Consider the following 23,816-nt stretch of genomic DNA (forward strand, 5'->3'; position numbering starts at 1 on the left):
TGCTAGTTCTTTAGGCAGCTGTATCGCCTCAAGCAATTTTCCAATCACTTCAGCATTCTTTATTGGAGTTCCACTCGACGTCAAAAAACCTCTCTGTAGCCAAAGCTGGCCAAAGTCATGAACAACTCCAAATCCGTACTGACTATCAGTCATCACAGTCACTCTCAGATTCTTCCCAATCTTGCAAGCTTTTGTCAATGCCACCAATTCAGCCACTTGAGCAGATCTCACTCCTTTCAAAGGCGAAGCTTCCATAACTTCTGAAACCTTGCACACTGCATATGCTGCACTCAGCACACCATCATCAGTTCTTAAGCATGATCCATCCACAAACAGCACATGATCACTCTCAGGTAATGGCAAATCTCTTATGTCTGGTCTGGGTTTTGTGCAGTAATCAAGCACATCCAAACAATCATGATCAACATCATCTCCAACATTCACATTGTCAGCATCTGGCAATAACGCTGCTGGATTCACATTCACACATCTCTCAAGAGTCACATTTGATGCTCCCAGAATGATTTGCTCATATTTAGTCAACCGACTATGTGACATGTACTGAGTCCTGCTTCTGGTCAAAAGAATAGCCACATCATGAGGTACGAATACCCTTACAGGATATCCCATTATTATACCCTCACTCTGTTCCAAGCTTCTGCATGTAGCAGCTACTGCTTTCAGACAACCTAGCAAACCCACAGCTACGGGGTCAAGTGTCGATGAGAAGTACGCAATCGGCCTTCGCAGTTGTCCATGCTTCTGGATTAACACTGAAAGTGCACAACCATTTCTCTCACTGCAGTACAACTCAAACTCTTTCTCATAGTCTGGCATTCCCAAAGCAGGGGCTTCACACATTCTGCTTTTTAACTCTTCAAATGCTGCCATTTGTTCTCCATCCAGTTCCAATGGGTCTCTCACCTCACTTTTGGTCAACTTAATCAGTGGCTTTGCTATCAGGGAGAAATTACTTATCCACTGACGACAATAACCCACCATCCCCAGAAACATCCTCACTTCTCTCTGGGTCATTGGGGCTCTCACTCCTCTGATAATTTTGATCCTGTCATCGGTCACCTTTCTCAGACCCTTTTCAATATTGTGTCCAAGATAATGCACCTCTTTCTTGCAAAACTGCAATTTGGCTGGAGATACCTTTAACCCTCCATCTGCCAGATGATTCAGTAAAGCTATGGTATCTATTTCACAAGCTTCACGTGTCTTCGATGCCACAAGTAAGTCATCGATATACTGCACTAGTACTGAGCTTTCAGGCATGATCAAACTCTCCAATGATTTTTTCAATAACTGATTGAATATCGAAGGACTCTCTGTATACCCCTGTGGGATACGACACCATGCTAAAATACGCTGGCCAAACCGAAATGCAAAAATCGGCTGGCTATCATGATGCAATGGAATTGAAAAGAAAGCATGACACAAATCAATCACCGTGTACCACTTAGCATCATGAGGAATCTGATACAAAATCACTGACGGATTTGGTACAATGGGACAACATGCCACCACAATCTTGTTAACCTTTCTCAGATCCTGTACAATCCTGAACTTTCCATTGGGTTTCTTCAGCCCCATTATCGGTGAATTACACGGGCTACTCAGTATCTCTCTCAAAACACCCTGTTGAATCATCTTGTCAATTATAGGAGTTATTCCCTCAATTATTTCTGGTGTCAATCTGTACTGAGGAATATTAGGATAAACAATCCCCTCTTTCACTGAAATCTTTACCGGATCTACATTATTCATCAATCCCACATCTTCTCCAGTAAAATCCCAAACTGTTGTTTTCACTGTGTGTCTCAACTCCTGAGGCAAATCATCTGGATTAAACACAGCATATGTACCAACAATCTCACTCTCTCTATTATCTAGAGTCATCCGGTACAAAACATCCTCATCCGGTGTCTCAAAAGCTATTCCATCCGGAGTACAGAAAATTGTACAATTCATCTTGCACAATAGGTCCCTACCTAATAAATTCACTGGACTAGTGTCACAGACTACAAATCTGTGCATGTCCGAAAATTTCCCTATTCTTACCCTTACTGGTTCAGTAAGACGAGTCTTAATCTGTGTATTGGCTACACCAACCACTTGGATTGCTTCGTCCGAGAGAGGAAGATTTCTAATATCTGCTGACCTGACAGTTGATCTTGTCGCTCCCGTGTCTACCAAAAAAGTAACACTCTCCCCATTTATTTTCCCATCTACAAATGGTCCTGTCTGGTCTATTTCTAGAGTTGCACCAAGTATGCACTCTTCCTCCTCTCTTCGGCACCGTCAATAGTCCCCTTCAGACTCACTCCCCTCATTCTTTAACCAGTACTGTTGTACCGGGTTAGAACGTCTCGGTTTGTTTACCTGCTCATCATTGTAGAATCCTGAGTCCTGGTTATACTTTTGGGACCCTCTATTCTGCGGCAAGGGCGGTTTTGGCTCTTGACTCTGCTGTCTGACAACCTTCTGTTGTTGCTGCTGTTGATTACACCCCTCGCTCTGCACCTGTTGATTTAAGGGTTTATTTTCATTACTCACTAATGGTGGATTGGTACACTCGGATCTCCAATGCCCCAATTGTCCACAGTTGTGACAAGGGAACTTCTTCTTGGCCTCCTCCAAATTCCCCTTTCCTTTCCCCGCATATCTGGGTCTAATTCCTGGATTATTTGCCTGTTCCATCAACTGTGCTTCTTGTCTCTCAGCAACTTTCACCTGTGCCCACATTGCCTTTTCTTTCAGCTTTCTCTGTTTTGCTTCAATCTCATCACTGAAGTATTTTGCATGTCTCAAGATTTCATCAATCTTTTTACTCTGCCAATCAACTGTATGCTCACGTATTCTCTCACTGATTTCAGGTCTCAGGCCATATACAAATCTGTATACAAAATGACTCAAATCCTTGTCACCCAGGTGTTCATCTCCACTGAACTGTTTAAAAGCCAGTATCAGCCTTTCGTAAAAAGCATGAACTGATTCTTTCGCTTCTTGATGTGTTCGATCTATCTTAACCCAGTCTGTCTCTTTCGGGGGTACTTTATTTTTCAGGAACACAATAACCTGCTCATATTTCTTCATAACCTCTGGATCTGGTGCTCCTGTTTTTTGATCTCTTGGATACTCCTTTGCAGGCCAATCTACAACTATCTTACACTCTGCCCACAAGTCTGCTGGAACAATTATATCAAACAGACTGTTCAGGTCAATCCACAGCACTTTTGACAATTTCACAAACCTGTCTACCTGCCTATAACACTCGACGGGCTTTTCTCTCAGTCGAGGGAAATCATTCGTAAATGACAAAATATCCTGTCTAGTCCATGGGACATGTACATATCCTCCTCCAGGAATCTCTCTCATAGGATAAGCATCCACTGTTTTTTCTTTTTCTCTCATGGGAAAAGCTGAATAAGTCCTATCCACTGAATCTTCCCTTTTCTTGTACCATCTATCCTTCCATTTTTCCACATCACCCCATTTTTGCAATAAGGCAATCATTTCCTTAATCTGTCCTGTTCTACCAGCACCATTTAGATTTTCAATATCTTTATCTGTAAAATCCATCCTGTAAGACTTCTGCAAAGCTTTCACCTTATCCATGTCAACTCCTTGTTCACTCGCTATTGCTCTTAACCTGTCATGTGTACTCTTAGCCCCTCCAGGTGATACTCTTACACATAAATAACAACTCTCCATCATGATGGTTTTTCAGTATATCTGTAGGAATTGTTCCTGCAATAAGCTCCTCCAATTCTATGCGCAACCTGGCTACATCAATTGCCTGTGAATCTTTATCCTTCTTTTGAAGAACTTTCAACCAATCATTCAAATCCTCAGCTGTTATTTCAGTAGACTTTTTCACTGCACCCACTTGTTCTGCCATCCTCTGTGGTTCCAAAATCGTTCCTCCCAAACAACCAGTATTCAATCCTGAATTAGGCTGCATATCTAATCCTCCACTACATGTGTCATGTCTCGACTGTCTCAAATTATTTCCTCCTGTTCTCATTCCTGATTCCTCCAAAGTGCAAGTACCAACCAAACCATTTCCAACATAGGGAACTGTCAAACTATTTTCACCCATTCCTTGCTTATCAAAAATAGGCACAACCGGACCAATCGTTACAGGTACCGTAACTGCTTCAATATTTTTCATCAGCTCAGATGTGGTTCTGGCTAATTCTCTTGTTTTCTCATCACTGACTCGATTCTCTCTCTCTCGCTCTCTCTCTCTTTCCATTTCCGTGAAAGAGCTACCACTTTTTAGATCAGGTGTCACAACCTCAGTTTTAATAATTCTCAAAGTATCTCTTATTGGAGTGGCAACTGGCGTGCTCTCTTCTGGTTCTGGTCTATATGGAGGTGGTCTCTTATAAATCATGTCATCCAAGACCTCATCCTCATAATCATTAGCTCCATACCTTCTCACTTCTGTATCAGGCACCTTCGCTGCACCTTTCTTCCCTTCCGCTTCTTCAACAGTTCTCATAGGATATAATCCCTCTGACATACTAGCATCTCGCCATCTCCTCATTCGATCATGATGAGTTTCACGATCATATTTCCTCCCAAAAAAGTACCTATAGTTGCCTCCACTCCTCTGCTTTTCTCGCTCATGCACCTCATCTTCCCATTCCACCAACGCCTCGAACTGTGTCGGCCTTGGTCTAGGCTCTAGACACATCATTTTCTCCCGTAAATTTCTCAACACGGCCAAATTAAATGAACCATGTTCCGGGAACGCTAAGACACCATCTTCCTTAGTATACTTAGCCCAGTTATCTAACCAAATAAAGGTATGATACCCATATTTCGCAACCATGAAGGATGCAGGAGTTCTCGTCGGAGGTAGCAATTCACCCTCTCTAGTTATTATGTTTTTATCCTTGTCGAACCACCTTTTTATTTTACCGAACAAGGATTTTTTCTTCTTTTCCTCTGTTTGGTAATACATTTTAACGTTTACCAGTATTCTCTAGTCCCTTCCGCAACTGTGCGATCTTTTTGTCCAATAACAGCGCAACTCACACCAACGCACCAATCCTGGAGCGTCTACGTCACCCTGTACTCCTTCCAATCCCTGCGCGGCTCACACCAACGCACCAATCCTAGCGCGAGCACTGTTCTGATCCACTACCCAATCAGAGCGCGGTCTGTATGACATCAGCAGTCGCTGCAGTCGCTTCGCTTCTGCTCCTGTCTCCTGTCACTCGTCTACCCCTCCTTTACAAAGCCTTCTCAGTAGACTTCGTTTCAGATTCTACAAAATCTATTAGTTACAACATATAAACATCTCCATTGTCTGCTTCGCTAACCACAGAACAGTAAAGGAAATCCTCACAAGAATCCCGTTTCTCTCTAGAACAGCGCGCTTACCTCTGCTCCACTACGGAATAATTACTTTCGTTGACACAGTAGCACATCCCTCTACTCTGCCCTTCTAACATGCATCCATTAACTGTTTCCTCTAGGACTGCTCCAAAGAGTCTTACAATCAATTAAATGCTCATATATTCACGCACTTTCACACCAGAAAATGTCGCACATGCACACAGAATCCTGCCTTTCCCGAGAACAGCGAACAGTCTGTCCCACTACAGAATTATAACACACGTTAACCAAGCAGCGCTTACCTCTGCCCAGTCCTTCAGACAAGCTCAGAGAATACCTATTACCTCTCCAGCGATAAGCTTTAACGGCGAACCTTACGGATGCCTGGGACTTAAGACCAGAGTTTCACAGATAACCCTTGCTACCATACGCACTCTTTTTACACCGAAAATATGTCCCTATTAGTAACACACGGCGATGTCACTGATTCCGAACCCAGACAATGTGACGCGCAACTTCAATTGTCACACGTTTTTCCTGCATACATACAGGTAATTCCAACAATCCCGTTTTTCCCGAGAGCAGCACACACTTCCCTCTGCCCTACTACGGAACCGTCACCAGCTCCCAAGTTCCAGAAGCACTACATAAAACTCAATACGACGACTTCAACATATAGTATTAGTACATATACCAACATCAATCAATAATCAATGAATCAAAAGCCTATGTACAAGCAATCTAATCTGATCAAGACAATAATCAAACCATCATACTGCTACCAGGCAACTGCTGCAGATCGGCGCATATAAATTCTCCCTGCTTCCACGGACAGAGTAAACCTACAGTCACACGCACAAACACGCATCATACGCTAGGGCCCATCACACTAAATTCACACTATTACTCTATCCACACTGAATATAAGAGAGAAAACCTAAACCAATCTGCATCTACAATGAGGCCAATGCGATCTTAATGACATTGTCCTGAGTCATGATTTTAAACATAGGAAATACATTTGAAAACTCAATAAATGACAAGGAATAAACACCCGACACTAGAATTCAAACAAATGCTTGTTTATCTAAATTAATTCAAATGAAAAGTCAATCATTAGCAAAATCGTTATTCTCATAGTTACCTATTCTAGCTAAAAGGGTCAGGACAGGTCTCTCGGTAAAGTCTCTCGAGCTGCCGTCCTCAGCATAGGTTCAGGAAAAAGTCCAAAACGCAATGGAACAGCAAGGGACGCAGTGAACGCAATGAACGCAATGGACACGGTCCCTCTCTAGTCTAACATATTTATAGAGGAAATAACAAATAAAAAGTTATAAACAAATGTTGAATATCCGTTGAGCCGCTGAGCAGAGCGAGCAGGAAAGGATGCCACTCGGTTACATTTAGAAAACCTCCGCTCAGGAAAAATCACAAAAATAAAAACACGGAAGAAGGAAACTCGAGTTTGCAAATGTAACTTTCGTAAATGCTCTTCCTTGATATCTTAGCAGAGCCACCGCAGACTGGTCATTGTTCATTGTGGCTTTATCCTTCTCCAAGGACAGTTGGAATCGTTCCCAGAGCTGCTGTCCTCACGGAAAACTTTCTACCCAGGCAAAGGCTGTGGTCAGGTGACTCTCGACCATGTTCAGCAAGGCCTCTTGTCAAAATTCAATCACTCGAGTGCAGGCTGTAAATGGCAGCCATCTTGTTTTAGGCCAAAACGGACCATCTTAATTAAAAGAAACACAAAACAACGTTACCACAGCATAATGATTAAACAGTGTTAATCCCCACTATTACCCTTATGTGTATGTAATTATCTAGCCTTCTGCAACACAATAAAGCATTAGTACACGTTATTTTAAAAGCATAAACACGAAACAAATAGCACTTTTACGACACTCATTTAATAAAATTGCACATTATTATTAAGCAACATATATGCATCCCACGTGTAGTTGTTTCTTCTCATTAGTAATGTTGGTTAGTCAGAACTCTTGACAAAACTAATAATTAGTAATTATAAATCAGTAATTTTAATCATAACATATAAACAAAACTGGAGCTCAAAACTCGATAAATTTTCAACAGAAAACTCTGCTCCAGCAGTGGCACTTGGCACTTCTACGAAAGCAAGTGTGATATCCTTTCAACCATGTGGGTTCTCCCAAGGAGAGGTAGTGTATATTCTGTTTTCTAGATAGGCAGTTCTGTTGTAAAGATCCTGGGTCTTTATGCTTCAGAGGCAGATTTAAAAAACTTTTAATTCATAAAACTCCTTTTTATATAGCCTTGTAGCCTGCAGATGAGGGCTTTGCCAGTTGTTAAATGCCTTGACCCAAGATTATAGACCAGACCGCAGGCAGGGGCCTGTTATGAGGGAGATGGCCTTTAACAACTGGTGTAGTCCGAGGCAAAGGGGTTAGAAGGCTATTAGAACATTCCCCACTGTGGATAGCATGGCCTAAAATAAAAAGGAAGAAACAGAAAGCAAAAGGTTTATACCAGCTATTGTTAGCCATGAGCCTCTTCAATGAAGCTCCCAATATTCCTATGTTCTAATATAGCCTTATAGCCATCTGCTGAAGGCTATACCGCTTGTTAAACGCCCTGAACCAGAGTTACTGGTGAGAGCTGCTTGAGCCTGCGTGAGGCAGAAGGGCTATAAGGCAATTAGAACATTCCACCCACTAAGGGTAAAATGTTCTAAATTAAGAAGGAAGAAACATAAAGAAAAACATTGGAATGTTGGAGCTCCAGGATTTGGCCAGCCGTTATGAGCTCGGAGCTACTCCATTGTCTTCACTGAAGCTCTCAACATTCCAGTGTTCTAATTTGTAGTATCACTTTATCTCTTTAATTTTCTTATGATCATTTCAGACTTTTATTTGTGGCATTGTGTATGATGAATGCTCAGCACGGATAAGTGGCACAAGCAACTGTGATAGCCTGTGAGAGAATATAGTGCTGCTGTTGCTAGATTCTGATCAATTTTTTTTATCATGGTATGCAGTTGACCTGAAACAACTTGTATTTCAAGATGGCAGCGGTTGGGCGTGTCTAATGCAGTTCTCTTCAGCTATCCTTTTTGTTTGCTAATTGGCTGGTACATCTGTGAGCCAACTTAGTTTAATAGGACCTGATGTGTCAAAGGATTTTTCTCATTCTGTGCCTAAGAAGAAATGCGGAAGGTTACACGTAAAGCGTGCTATCGTCTGGTGCATCTGCACTATAAGGATGTTTAAAATGTAAATACATTAATAAATTGATAATTACATCTTCCAGGTCATAGCTGAAATCCTTTGATCAAAACTCTCATATGCATTGAATTTTTCTGGCAACTGCTGGCATTTTGCATGCTGCTGAGCTTTGTGAACAGTTTAAGTTATTGGTCCTACAGACTCTTATTTCTTTTTTAATCCTGACCTGTAGCCTGCAACCTTTATTTTGAGTCCAGCCAAACAACTGGTTTGTTTTGTCCAGTTCAGATTCCAACATACTGTGCCTTGATTCTTGAATGGATAAGATTTGTGTTTTCCGTCCAGACATGTTCATGTAAAAAACAAAATAGAATTCCATGAGCTACGAGTTATTTCAAGATAGGTCTCAAAAAAGCTGAGCCTTGCTCTATTCCTGAGTCGAGCACAGAGGCCCAGATTTATCAAGCCTTTGCATTGTCCTCTTATTGTGCAAGGCGACGCAAGGACAGCAAAAAGGCTTCAGTAATATTTACAAAGCAGTGCAAGGGGCCATGCAGTTTTGCTTCTTGGATAATGGCTAAACATTTATAGGGATTGCAGATGTTCTGAAATCCAGATCTACAACCTCCAACATGCATTGGTTAATATTTTGTTTATGTTGCTCCAAGCAATCTAGGAAGCCTGACTTCTGCAATTAGGCAAATTCCATAAAGGAATAACTCATCTTCATATTCACACTCCAAAAGTAATAGAAAGTTTTCTTTTAGTGAAGTCCTCAAAAATGAGTCTGACAAAGTAAAATTCCATCCAGACTTTTCAACAATATCATTGGGTTATCATTTTCAATGATGGGACTTTAGACAAGGATTCAAGTCGGACAGCTGTATATTCTTTAACATACTTCAAGAATATTGTTACTCAAAAACTTGATAAAAAGCAATTTTCAACTGAGTTTCTAGAAGACCTTTGAGAGGTCGATTTATTCAGCATATTACAAACTCTGCTTGATAGGACAAAATGTGCTTCTTTTGTGGTGGAAGAAAAAGTAAAAAAAATCACTGATTCTAGGCTCTTTTGCAGACCTAGGGACATATTGTGTAAAGGGCGCACTGTCCTTGTCTGCACCATTGTACTCCTTTGAATAGGTGTACTTTGGTGAAGACCTGGACAGTGCTTCCTATTACGGTAAATGTGCTGCCCATAGGCAAGCCCCAACGCGTGCCTGCCCTGAGGGTAGTACATTAGTAAATGGTGGACTGGCTGTTTGAAACAGCTGGTCCACCTTTCACTTTGTAGGCAGCATTGAGGCAAGCCTTTCCAAGTGGCAAAATGATGCCCCTGCAGGTGCTTGCAGTCAGTGAACTCACACAGGGTATGTCTGGGGTCCGTGGGACCATCTTTCCTCACTTCGAGGCGATGCCTTTGCAAGGCACACAGATTGTGCACCACCTCTTTGTGCCCTGGCAGCTGCCTTGCCTCTGCACCCATGTCTATGATACAGTGCAGGTGCAGAGGGAAAGAGTTCCTTCACTTGCATGGGGCCATGACATCTGCAGCCACTTCTGCAATACCAAGGTGTCTCTAGGTGCAGAAATGGGTGCACATGCCCGTTGCACCTCTTGGGCACTATGTGTAATACACCCACTGATGCTTCTAACCTTTCCAGGTATTTCAGTCCCTTGCTCTCTTGTGTGCTTCGCTGATGTTTATTCCAGAGTCAAACGTTACCCACAAAAACACCCTTTGACCAAAACCAGGTGCTGGTGTTTGACAGCAGTCCCTCCACTGCCACCACAACATAGGACACCTTAAAGACCACATGTTCCCAGGCACACCACCCCTATGACAAGAAATCACTTATCCAAATTGTTTCACATACATAAGCCTTTTCCTGGCGGAAGCCTGATGGGATTCTCCAGTAATCTACACTGCCCTTGGTGCTCTGGGATACTCATGGTACATCCTCTGCTCTGCCTGACCCACAAACACAACCATTCCAGTGAATACAGAAAAAATATCAAGCTATTTGTGGCAACTTTCTGGTGAGCACAGGGAATTTGGCAGTGCATGGATTGCTCAGAAAATGATCACGCAAAACAGATAGCTGGCCATTAACCTGGGCCCCAGGTTGTAGTGGGCTGGAATATACTCTTTGATGGACAGGGAAGAAAAAATGACATTTTTAGTAGTCAACATGGACTGTAAGTACTAATGAATGACCCATTGACACCTTTATAGTAGAGTCATTTCCATCTATCCAAACACCTGACAGCATCAAGTAGTGCTTGCATTACATGTATAGATCTTGTGATTTGCACTCCGTCTGTGCCTTTTAGTAGCTGAAGTCTGGCCACTGCAGGCTTGGCATGGTTCCTAATCTTTCTTTTTCTATTTTTTGGGTTCAGCCAGAGACAACATAAGCTGGCTCGCGACAGTTTCAAGTAATCAAAAAAAACCGATACATTTTAATTAAATCACTATATACATGCATAATGGGGCTTTGGATAAGCCAACTTCACCCAAGAGCCTGTTCAACTGTCATTCATCTTTTCCTTCCACCCACCACAGCATGCCGCATATGGCAGTGTGTCAGTACGCTTCAACTGTTGTCTCTATTGCACTGTGATATATGATGCATATCCATGCTCACATACACATCATCCTTAAAAGAAATCCATTTCAGTGACCGAGCTGATAGCCAATAATTAACTTTGGCAATGCTTTTTTCTTTCTATTTTTTATTTTTTAGTCATCCTTGTAAGAGTACACTACACCTTCAGATTACAGTAATTCAAAGCAAATAATACCCTTCTTGGGCCAATAAGAAACATGTATTCCTGGCATATACGTTTAAACTAAAAACGATTTTTTACCTGTTCTAAGTATACCTTCCTGGTAGGAAGTAGCATTAATGCACTAATAAAATTACATGTGATGATTATTTTTTTCATTTGTTTTTCATTGCAAATATATGGCTGACTCATTTCTGCGGGGACACATTGTCTTTTCTTTATGCTTTTGTGGCATATGATTGCAATACATTTTTTAAAACAATAACAGTTGCACCAGCTTGCCCAGACTGGACCTATTGGCTTCGCCAACGCTTGTTTCAAGAATGCTTGCATGTGTACCTATTGCACTTTTTCTTTTTCAGTCTATTGGTACTTAATTTCCATATAAATTGTGCTAGATCATTCCTCATACTATGTGTGTACAGCAACGCATTTTAATTCTAACACTGCTGGCATTGTGAAATGATGTTTCATGGAGATTTGATTCCATACAGACTGTTTAATTCATGTTTGGCATACCTAGTCCTCTTTTGATTTCTCTTATTTTTTCTTATGTTGATAAGCAATACTGTGTACTTCTGACATCAAGGAGCTCGTGTATTCTGCTGGTATATCTGTTGCTATTATCTTTTTCTACCTTTGCTAATTAGTTTGCCATTTTAATTCGTTTTCCTCAAATTGTTTTACGTGCACTAGTTGCGTGCTCTTTTCAATATCATTTTTAAAAAAAAAATCCTATCCTGAGCCATCGCTTACATAATAAAAATGAGTCTTTAGCCTAGATTCAGTTTTAAATATTAAGTAAATTGAAGCAATGTTTTGGATAAGGTTGCATTAATGAGAAAGGATAACATGAGGTAACAATTAAATAACAAGATAAGGAAAAAATGACAACAGTGTTTATATATATATTTACAACACATCTCCCTTATCACAAAAGCTGAATGAAAAAGCGAGAGTGGGAAGCAAAAAGAAAGGAAGGAAAAGGAGAAGGGAGCGGGAGAGACGGGGGACGGTGCAAGAGATAAAGAAAAGGGGAGAAATGAAAGGAAATGCAGATAAATGGAAGATTGCAGAGCTACAAAAGAGAAAAACAATCCAACAGAATACCTGAAAGAAAAGAGTTATTTCATGTCATAATCTCATGCCACTTAGGCACATTTACTTTTCTTTCACTGCGTTTAACATCAAAAGTGGTCCAAGTATCCTTTGTGCAATCAATATCCATGTTATCATTATTTTGCGCATGATGGAGAACCAACCTATCCTGCTCCACATGCGTCCATCTGCCACGATAACTACATTTTTTCTCACCTCTTTCGTTCTCTCTGGACCAAAGTATTTATAATACCTGTTCTGGCTAAGGCCAGGTTTCTTGACTATTGTCCTACTTTCCAATTGCATTGTTTGGCACCCCATTTTTTGTCGTAGACCTGTTCGTATTTCTTTTGATGACATACTATTTTCTCCTTGACCACTTGTTCATCCCATTTGAAAGAGTTGTTTTCAAATAGCCAATTAGGTGTAAGTTTAGAGCCGGGTTTGCGCACTCTCAATAGACAAAAAGGAGAATAATTGGTCACGCTGTTAGGTGTAATATGATAAGACCATAACATGTCCTTAATAGACTGAACAATGGGCTTCTGAGACAGCATTGCTAATTGCAAAGCGTCTTTGATCAATCTATTGCAGCGTTTCACCAACCCATTTGCACGGGGGCAATATAAGGGAGTGGAAATATGTTTGACGGCCAGACTGATAAGGAATTCCTTAATTTTCTCTGACACTAACTGGACACCATTATCAATGATAAGAGTGTGGGGAATACCTTCGTTGGCAAACACCTCAGACAAAAAACAAATTATGGTTTTAGTGTCCACTTCATTGACAAGCTTGATAGTAATCCATTTGGAAAAATAGTCCACCAAAACTAAAATTAATCTTTCCTGCAGACCTGAGATTTGTAAAGGACCAATAATGTCAAAACCTAGTTTTCCTCAGGCCTTAATGGGAATTTGTACTGGTTCCATAGGTGCCTTCGTAGGGCTTTTAGATTTGTTACTGAGACCACAAGCATGACAATTTTTCACTAATTCCTCAATCATGGTGTCCATATAGGGGACCCTATATCCAGAGCGCAACTAACTTTTATTATGATTTCTCCCCAGATGACCCTCATGAGCTATTTCACAAATGTGCCTTCTGAGTGTTTACGAGGGAATGATCTTGTCAGACTTATAGACATTGATCCCAAACATGGACAGTTCCTCGCTTACATTCCAATATGGCTGTATTTCAGCAGGAAAGATCACCACATTTCTTAGGCCATCCTTTTTTTTATATATTCAGCGACCACTCTTAACGTGGCATCACCTGACCTGTGGCTTTCCCAATTCTCTTTTAAAATGGCAGGTATGGCAACTTGTAACACTTCAAAATCTTCCACAGACTCCTCATCATGCTTATTCACAGGAAGTCGAGAAAGAAAGTCTGCTACTTGATTCTTAACTCCAGGTACATATTCCATTTTAAAGTTGAAACTCTGTAAAGAGACAAGCCATTTTCTAATTCTGGGTGTAGTTTTTTCAATGTCCATTGAAGGAAATAAAGATACTAGTAGTTTACGGTCCGTTTTAAGAACAAATGGAATTCCCCACAAAAATAACTTGAAGTGGTTGGTGCCCAAAAACATGACAGAGCCTCCTTCTCAGTAGTGGAATTATTGATTTATGCTTCTTTCAAAGTCCTAGAGGCAAAAGCAATTATCTTTTCTTTGCCCAATATCAATATCCATGAACGCATGGTCGTGGACCGGTAACCAATCAAAGTTAGACCCTTTTTTAGGTCTCGCCTAGCGTTGCAGCGTGAATGCGCTGCCATCACTTTGCGAGGCATGGAGTATACACTATAGCTGGAAGCTCCGCCCACTTTCTACCCCATCTTTTTCATTGGCTTGTCTCTTAAATGCTGCCTTCCAATTGGTTGTAGGCTTGTTAATCCCTCCTTAATGACGAGCATGTTGTCATTTGTGTCCTTCCACGGCTACTGGCCCCTTTACTGACCGCACTCTTTTCATCCCGTGCCTCCTCCCCCTGTTTAACTCTTATCATGTCTCTGGAGATCAAAGTTATGGCCATGCTTCTTTTAAAAGGACATACATGAACTGTGTCCTCTCTTCCAGCCCCTCTCACAATCGCTGTTTCACAGCTGGCGTTTTCAGCTCGACTCTTTCAGGCCGCCTGGCCTCAAGATCATGTGCGCGTGTAAAAGAGGAGTGAGTGTGGGCGCTGCATGTCTTCCAGGTGCCTTCCAACAAGCTTCACCCCTTTTAATGAGTCGCAATAAAAAAGAGATAACGTGCGGTGGGAATGCTGTTAGCAGTGCGGGGCCTCTGTGAGGACACGATTAGTCACAATCTGTTCCACCACACTCACAGAGGAAGGTGTGGGTGGGACAGATGATCTGTTTCTGGTACGAAAGAGTACTGTGAACGGGGATGTAGCTCAGTGGTATAGCGCATGTTTGAGGCCCCGGGTTCGAACCCCGGCATTTCCACTGCTTTTTCTACTCAAGATGAATTATCTATGTTTCTAGGTGACGGCTACTAACGTAGCAAAAACCAAAGGAAATGATGGACGGAGTGTTGAACATTGCAAGCACTCACCCCCAGTCAACTGATCTGGGTTTAATCCATCACCGTTCTTTAGCCCACTCTGCCACCCCAGTTCAGACATGGCCATATGCAAATCAGTCTGACCCTGTGCCTCATGGGAACAGTCCAGCCCGAACTGCCAAGCCATGTCTTCCCTGGACCGGAAACAAGTTTCCTGGGACCGGTTTCTGGCATTTCAGCCGTCTTCAGCCAGAACAAAGCAAAAACCAAAGGAAATGGTGGACGGAGTGTTGAACATTGCAAGCACTCACCCCCAGTCAACTGATCTGGGTTTAATCCATCACCGTTCCTTTGGTTTTTGCTTTGCTCGCCATAAGTTGGCAGGGTATGCTCAGACGTGAGTCCCTTGCTCACTTTGCCACTGGATTCAAGCAAGCCTGGCTGAAGACGGCTGAAATGCCAGAAACCGGTCCTAGGAAGCTTCTTTCCGGTCCAGGGAAGACATGGCTTGGAAGTTCGGGCTGGACTGTTCCCATGAGGCACAAGGTCAGACTGATTTGCATATGGCCATGTCTGAACTGGGGTGGCAGAGTGGGCTAAAGAACATGATGGATTAAACCCAGATCAGTTGACTGGGGGTGAGTGCTTGCAATGTTCAACACTCCGTCCATCATTTCCTTTGGTTTTGGCTACTAACGTAGCCCACCGCCATGTACTATAATATTAAAAAATAGTATTAATTGTTTATGGACCGCAAATAATATCTATAGAGCAGCATTGTATTGGCGCCGGTAATGGCTAAAGAAACAAGTAGAATTAAAGATCGGTGGTCGGAGAGAAAGTCACTACCTTGTCTGGCGTCATAGTTTTTCAATCACTTGCACAGAAACCTCAGTTGATACTTTTTATTGTCAAGAAAATCAATAAAAATAAAGAAACCCCAAAAATATGGAAATTGAGAGGCAGTGCGCAAAAACAAACTGTGAGAACATGCATTTAGACAACATGAAGCACTCGGGGTTGGCACAATTGTGTTAGATGAGGTTAGATTAGGAACACTCTTTAAACAGACGAAAGAGAAAAAAAGCAATCTTTTCTTGCACAATTGTAGTTCTGTGAGAAAGCAAGGGATGTTTTTCTTTCTGGCTCGCACCAAATGTTATGTTTCCAGTTTAGAGTGTGAAAGCAGTTCCTTCATTTTACATCTGAAATCTCTTCCAATACAAACAACGTCACACACTAGCCAGCTTGTATGTTCTTTGTCTTCAAAGATTTCGCGTCCGGGAACTTTGTATCAGGGGATGTAGCTCAGTGGTAGAGCACATGTGTCGCATGTATGATGCCCTGGGTTCAATCCCCGGCTTCTCCATTCATTTAGTAAAAATTTGCTTTTTTTCATTTACACTCTTTTATTAAAATATATAACATGTCTGATTTATCTTTCTCCTAAGACGATCCCAAATTATCTTGCGACAGAAGTGACGTCATGCCTATCTCTAGCACCTGCTGTGTTTAAGTGTTACTTACAGTCTACATACGACACAGACACTTTGTTTTAGCATTTTCTCGTTACTTTGTCACTATATCTTGTTTTCCATATCTTTGCCACGACAGATATGGGTTTTCACATAAGACGTTAGTTTAAGGCTTTCCAACAAAGGGAAGGTTGTTTATTTAACTGTGTGCAACAACTATTTGATCGAAGGACCAGGTATCAACACATCATCTGGTCTGTGCAAGGCATCAGTGCATTATTTACACCCAGAGATACACCTGATAGACCGTTTCTAAATCACTGTAATGGGATTGAGTGCTAAAATATAGTTGAATATTGAAGAAAATAACAGCATACACCCGCAGCAGTAAAAAGATGGGATACAACCAGGAAATACAACCGTACTAAAAACTGCACAGAAACCAGTTAAAGCTAAGTAACTTTAATTGGTTCCGACCCGGAACTACTTTTAGAGGCACCACAAATGGACCAGCCTCCGGCGGGATCTTGCAATGGGAAGCCTGTACAGAGTGGTTTGTGGGCTGTCGTTAAATTAAGTAATTTTTAATAGCATGACTTAAACACATTGGCAGAGCCAACAGCTCTGGCTAAACACTTACAAGGTCCCAATGGCGAGATTGCATTGCAAATGCTTGTTTAACAAATCTCTAATGGGTTGTACCACTTCTGAAAAACTCCTTATGAATTTCGACATATACTCAGTTAAACCCAAAAAGGATTTGACTTCTTCTTTGTTGTTGGGAGTAGGGGCTTCCAAAACTGACTCTATCAAGTTCATTTTAGGTTTCATGCCTTCACTGGACAAAGTGTGACCTAGAAAGTCTACAGATGCAACGCCAATTTTGCATGTTTCCTTCTTAATAGTAAAACCAGTATCTCTGAGTTTAGCACAAACTGTCCTCAAATTTTTGTTGTGTTGTTTTTCATCTGAACCGTAAATGAGGATATCATCCTGAAAACAAATGTTTTTTTCCACTCCTCCCAGCACATGCTGCATAAATCTCTGGAAGGCCGCTGCAGCGGAAGCCAAAGCAAAAGGCATTCTTAAGAATTGATATGTACCGAAAGGAGTGGTAAAATCCGTAAGGACCTGTGAATCCAGATGCAAAGCAACGTGATAGTATGCTGAGGAAAGGTCCAAAACAGAAAAGTATTTAGCTCCATTAATGATAGACAGCATCTCATTTATTTTAGGTAACGGATACCTGTCCATCCAAATATTTGCATTTAAACTCCTCAAGTCTACACACATGTGGATGTCATCACCCTCTTCTTTGGACGTTATCACAATGGGGGCCAACCATTCCGAACTTTCCACAACTTTTATGATGCCTTGCCCCTCTAATTTTTCCAGTTCTCTCTTTAATGGTTCACACATCACAAAAGGAATGGACCTTGTCTTGTGCGCAACTGGAACTGCATCATTTTTTTATTTACTCTTGTGTACATAGTTTCTTAACATCCCAATCTTATCAGTGAAAACTTCCGGAAATTCTTTACAAATATCCACTGCTACCAAAGATCTCTCAATAAGTAAAACTTTTTCATTGTTATTGGGGTCTAGTGCAATTCCTAAATCTTTCTGATGTGTCCACCCCAATAAATTACTTCCTTTCTCCATGATGTAGACCTTTTCAATAGTGTGCCTGTCGTTAAAGGTGATGTACATCTTTACCATTCCTTTTAAAAGAATGGGGTCCCTGTTATACCCACCTGGATGTATATCAGGCTTTTCCAAAGTGTACTCATCTTCCTTGAACATACCCTGGAAAGTGTCTTTGTCAATTAAAGTACTTTTTTCCCATCTAAGTGTATTTAACAAACTGGGTATCTCACCTTCTCTTCGTTCTCTAGACTATGCACTTGAAAAACAAATTTCTCATCTCTAAACTGTGTGTTGGGTTATTCATGTACAACATGTATATCTTTACCCGCTTCCTTTGACTTGCACCATTTGGCAAAATTCCCAACTCTATTATACTTCCTACAATGAACCTCTATGGTAGGACAATATGGGAATTTAGCAAGATGATTAACATTTCCACATCTGTAACATCTAACATTTTCATTTTTTTGCCTATTTTTAACATCTGTGTGAGTATTCTGTACCTTAAATACTGTATTGTCATCTCTAATTTCATTAACACCTTTGTCATCACTAATGGTTTCCTTGTTAACTTTCATTTCCTTCACACAGTAGGCAGTGTGTTCGATACTCTTGGCTATCGATATTGCTTCATCTAGATTGGGATTTTGCGTTAACAATCTTTCTTGTACTTTGTGGTCATTAGTACAACAAACAAATTGATCCCTAATAAGGGAATCTGTAAGGGTACCGAATTCACATGTAGCAGACAACCCCCTCAAGGCGGCAATATATGACGTGACCTTCTCATTTTTTCCTTGCACCCTTTTAAACCTATGTCTTTCCAAAACAACGTTTACCTTATCCTTAAAGTGGGTACCCAATTTTCTTAAAGTGGTGGTGAAAACTTCTACATCACCCTCACCCTCTTCTTCAGCAGAGTCAGCTAAATCTTCATAAACTTTTCTACCATGGATTCCCAAATTATGTAACAAAATATGTTGTTTTCTAACAGATGAAACTTTTCTCCACCTATAGCAATTAAATAGGAATGGAGTATTTTGACCCATCAGTCCCAGGGAATTTCAGGTTCTCCTTCTTCATTAAAAAAAGGGGGGGAGGGTTGACTCATGTTTGTTATTGACATGACTGAAAAGGAATCCCAAAAAAAAAAGAAATATGAAAAAGGTGATAGAGTAAATCTTATATAGCATAAAATTGTATCACAGGAAAGTCAAAATAGATAAAAAAGAATGAAAAGAATGCAAAACTAGAATAGAGATGTAAATTTTATAAACAATGCTTCAGAAAGCTGTGCCAATCAGCGTATGGAGATGACTGAACTGTTGGCACTAGTAGGATGAACTTGTAATCGTAAAAAAGACTTAGGAAACAAGAAAGTACAGTTTATAAACAAAAATTCAGGACTGCTGCGCCAATTAGCAATGATGATGACAAAACTGCAGGCAAAACTAAGCTTGCCTGTCAGGGAAAAAAAGAACTAGTTGCAAAGTAAACATGAGAAAATGAAGTCAATAGTTCTGGAATGCCAATAAGCGTATTAAAAAGAATGAGCTGCAGGCAATCCAAAGCTGTGCCTATCAGCGTGTAAAGATGACAGATCCACAAAATAAATAAATAAATGAGACTCACCCCAATATTGTGTGTTAAACAAATCAAACTGACAAATCTCACTCTCCAAATGATCCACCGGGCACTCGAGGAGAATGCTACACATGAGGAGAAAACACAACTTGTGGTAGATTGCCGGTACACTTCCCTATCAAGATGTGTTGAGGAGATTAGCGTGAGGGGCAGGCGCCGTGACAGGAACGCACATTAATGTTGAACAGAGATGCTTCTCATGAGGCATGCGCTGATGCAAAACGCCTGAGGGAGCCAGCACCGAAGCAGGAACACTCCTCCAAAAGCCAGAGCAGGAATAGTGCAGAGACGCCCTTGAAACAACGCATTTCGGAGACGCTTCTCCTGAGGCATGCGCTGAAGGTAGACATCTCAGGGAGCAGGCGCCGCAGCAGGAACACTCCTCCAAACGCTGGAGCCGGACGGAGCAGCAACACTTCAGTGGAAGCAAACACCAGGGAAACCTGCCTCAGGGGGCAAGCACATGGCTAAACCACTTCACGGCAGACAGAGTGACAACACCTCACCTGAGGTGCGCATGTGAAAACCTGCCTCAGGGAAAAGAATCGTGTTCCGGGCTCCGAATGAAGAGCCGGGTGAGGAGTTCACCAGAAGATGAGGAGATGAAGAAAATCCTCCGTAGGCTGCATGAAGAAGGAAGCACCGCAATGAGGTAAACTGCAGCGAAGAGACGTGTAACTCTGGCAAACAACGGCAGATCCGATGAGAACAGGAGTTGAAAAGAAGCACGTCAAAGGAGGACAGACACTATCAGAGGCAGGTAGACTGGCGCAGAGGCAGAAAATAGGGGTGGAAACTTCAGCTGCCCGTTACACAGCAGTACTCACTCATCGCCAAAAATGAAGTAAAAAGAGTCCACAACGCAGGATGAAGTTGAAGGTGAGAGGATTTATTGTACAACAGAGGTTTCCCAACAGCCAGTCTATTGCTCCTCAACTGTTTTCACAATGTTCTATCGTGTACTCTCAAGAGTTCCAGGATGGAACCAAGATCTCAGGAACTCAGGGGAGGAAAAAAAACATTAATGAGAAAGAATAACATGAGGTAACAATTAAATAACAAGATAAAGAAAAAATGACAACAGTGTTTATATATATATTTACAACAATCACCTTAGCGTTTTTTACAAATTGTCAAGTATAATCACGGCAGTGTGACCAGTGCGGCTGCACTGGTCGCTGATCTGTGAAGGGGATGCTAATCTCAGGGGGAGCACTGTGTTTAGCAATAACTTATGAATGACTTTTTCCCGATGGTAGTGAGAGAACCTGAAAAGGAAGTCATGGGTTGTGGGGGTCATCAAATATTATAGTTGCCCCGGGTGCCATAAGCGCTAAAGCCAGCCCTGAGTAAAATTAACAGTTATTAAGCCATTCTGTGTCTTACTTCACTGCTACAGAGACTTACGGGGTACTGCTAGCAGCACATCCTGGTCTAGCAAGACTCCTGCAGCTGTGCGGTCGAGCAGACAATGCTCATCCTGGACAAAGAGCAGCCAGCCCTAAACCTAAGTGCCCAAACCACTCCTCCTGAATATACTTTCCACTTGCTGACAGCAGGTGGAAAATGTCTGCAGTTTTCTCCCTGGAACGGAAAAAAAAACAAAGTAAAGGGCCCTGTGTTTTGGGGTGCATGCAACTATTTCAAATTCTGTGGAAAAAACTTGGAAGAGTGGAATTCGGTGCAGGGATGGTGTTCAGAATCAAGTTTCCTGTACCACATATCCCCACAACAAATTCCAGGCAGCTCATTATGAGGGCCTCAGTGTTGCTAGAGAGAGTTCAACATTTATATATAGACCTTCTGTTTAAATGTGTAGTCTCTTGAATTGTTGTGCTGATTTTGAAATAGAGACCACTCTAAATGTCCTAATCCTACAACATTTGTTCTATGGCAACCAGATTTGTTGCTGGAATGATTTGAAAATTTTAACAAGGAAATAACAATTAAGGGGACACAGGTATGGTCATGATATATGCTCTTGAAACATCTGAAATGCACCAGTGGGCGAAGAAATACCACCTTTGACTGAATGATGTATCAAGATGACAACATTTAGTAAATATGCCAATGTCTTCTTGAAATATTTCCACTGCAGACTTATCTGGAGAAAAATATCATTACTTTTAGCCATGGGATGACTGCATTAATGATCCCACGCCAAATACAAAACATATTTCACAATTACAATGATATATTTTAATTATTTATTAAAGAGTTACTTAGAAGAAGCAATGTGTAGATAATAAAATAAATGAATTATACATTTTTTAAATGAGTAAACTTTAATAATTTTCCCTTTCCTTTCCCCTAGGGTGATCTCTATTGCGCCGTTTGAGATCTCCAACAAGATCTCCACCTAAGTGTGAAAAGTTACAAGTAGTAATTTTACACTCAGATTTTGCCTTTCATAAACAGACTCTTGAGTCGACAAAGAACAATGATAAGGCTTCAACACATGGTTTGGGGAGATCATAATCTAGAAGCACTTTTATGATTCATACAGGAAAGTTAATCAAACTGTGAGTAGGTCTCTCTTTGGATTGTATCCATATTTTGCAGTATTTATGTAATTTCTGTGAAATGTAGAAAGTGTGTTGTGTGTCTGACATCATAAAAACTTTCCCTGATTCTTAAGCATTCTGCTTCACTCTTCCCAAATTAAAAGAAGTAGAGAAGACTAACTTTGGTATTAACAAATTAGGTGCAGGTGAAAGCACTATAGGTAAAAATTGGAGTCACAAAAAAGTGTTTGGAATTAATAAAATGGAATTCCCATTGGGAACTATCTTTGCAAAAAAATGAAAAACCTTTGAAAGAAAATAACCAGATTTGAAAGACTCGTTGTGCTTTTTCCAGGTTAGTTGAATTTTAGATTCACTGTTTTTGAGAAAAACAAAAATGTATTTTTCCAATACCATGATTGTTTTCTCAATACATCAGTTACTCTGCTTGACAACATCACGAAAATTCCCAAAAAGATTTTTAAAAACGTTGGACTGGCTGAATTTCTTAATGTTCTCGAACAAAGCAAAATCTGATTTACTAGAATTTCCCAGAACGATTTCTAAGGGCAGTCATCACATTTGAATTTGAACATCTACATTTTCACAGAATAGAATGGAAAAGGAAAGCAGAGGGGTATTTATTCCTCATAATATGCTACAAAAGTCACAAATGGTGCATATAATGTAGAATGTTCTGTTTTTGAGAGAAAACATTCTATTTGCTTTTTCCTCTAGAAAAACTCCTCTAAAATGTTCGTGAACGTCGAGAAGGATACAAAACATAAGCAGCATCGCTGGAGAGCTAAAACTGCATTATGCATAAATGAGTGTGTCTTGGTTCCATCCACATTTGCAGTTATCTCCCAGGCCTATTATAAAGGACAGAGGGCCTCATGTAGGTAGCCAAATACCGGTCGGTAACGGACGATTTTCGGTAAATATGCCGTTACCGACCGGTATTCAGACAAGTGAGATGTAGGAGTCCAAAAACCACTTTTCGGTAAATATGAGGCGGTAAATACCGATTCATATTTACCGAATTCCAAAATACCGAATCAGATTTACCGAATACATAATTAACGATTCGGTAAACATGAAGTGGTAAATATGAAGTGGTAAAATTTAAAATGACATGTAGGAGCACTCGGTAATTAAGAAATCCAGGAAAATCGGTAAATAAGAGTCGGTAATTAACACGGATTGAAAGCAGGTGGTAACCATCAACAATGCATATAGGCAAACCCAAAATGCAACAGCGTGGACAACATGGCCGCCATGTACGTCATTGCAAGGCGCCTACGTCTACAGGCAGCAGGACTGAGGGTGTGGCGACGGGAGGAACAAATCTACAGACAGCGCATCACACTATTCCAGCTGACTGATGCAGAGATTCATGAGAGGTACAGGCTACACCCCGAAACCATCATGGACTTAATCAGGGACCTTCACCCACTCCTGGACCAGCCAATAAGAAGGGCGCACGCCATACCCCCACATGTGCAGGTGCTCTGCAGCCTACATCTGTTGGCATCCGGCAGTTATCAGGTGGTGATAGCTGCGGTGGGTGGGGTATCCCAGAG

This window comes from Triturus cristatus, chromosome 9, assembly GCF_964204655.1.
Source record: "Triturus cristatus chromosome 9, aTriCri1.1, whole genome shotgun sequence".
Taxonomy (NCBI): domain Eukaryota; kingdom Metazoa; phylum Chordata; class Amphibia; order Caudata; family Salamandridae; genus Triturus; species Triturus cristatus.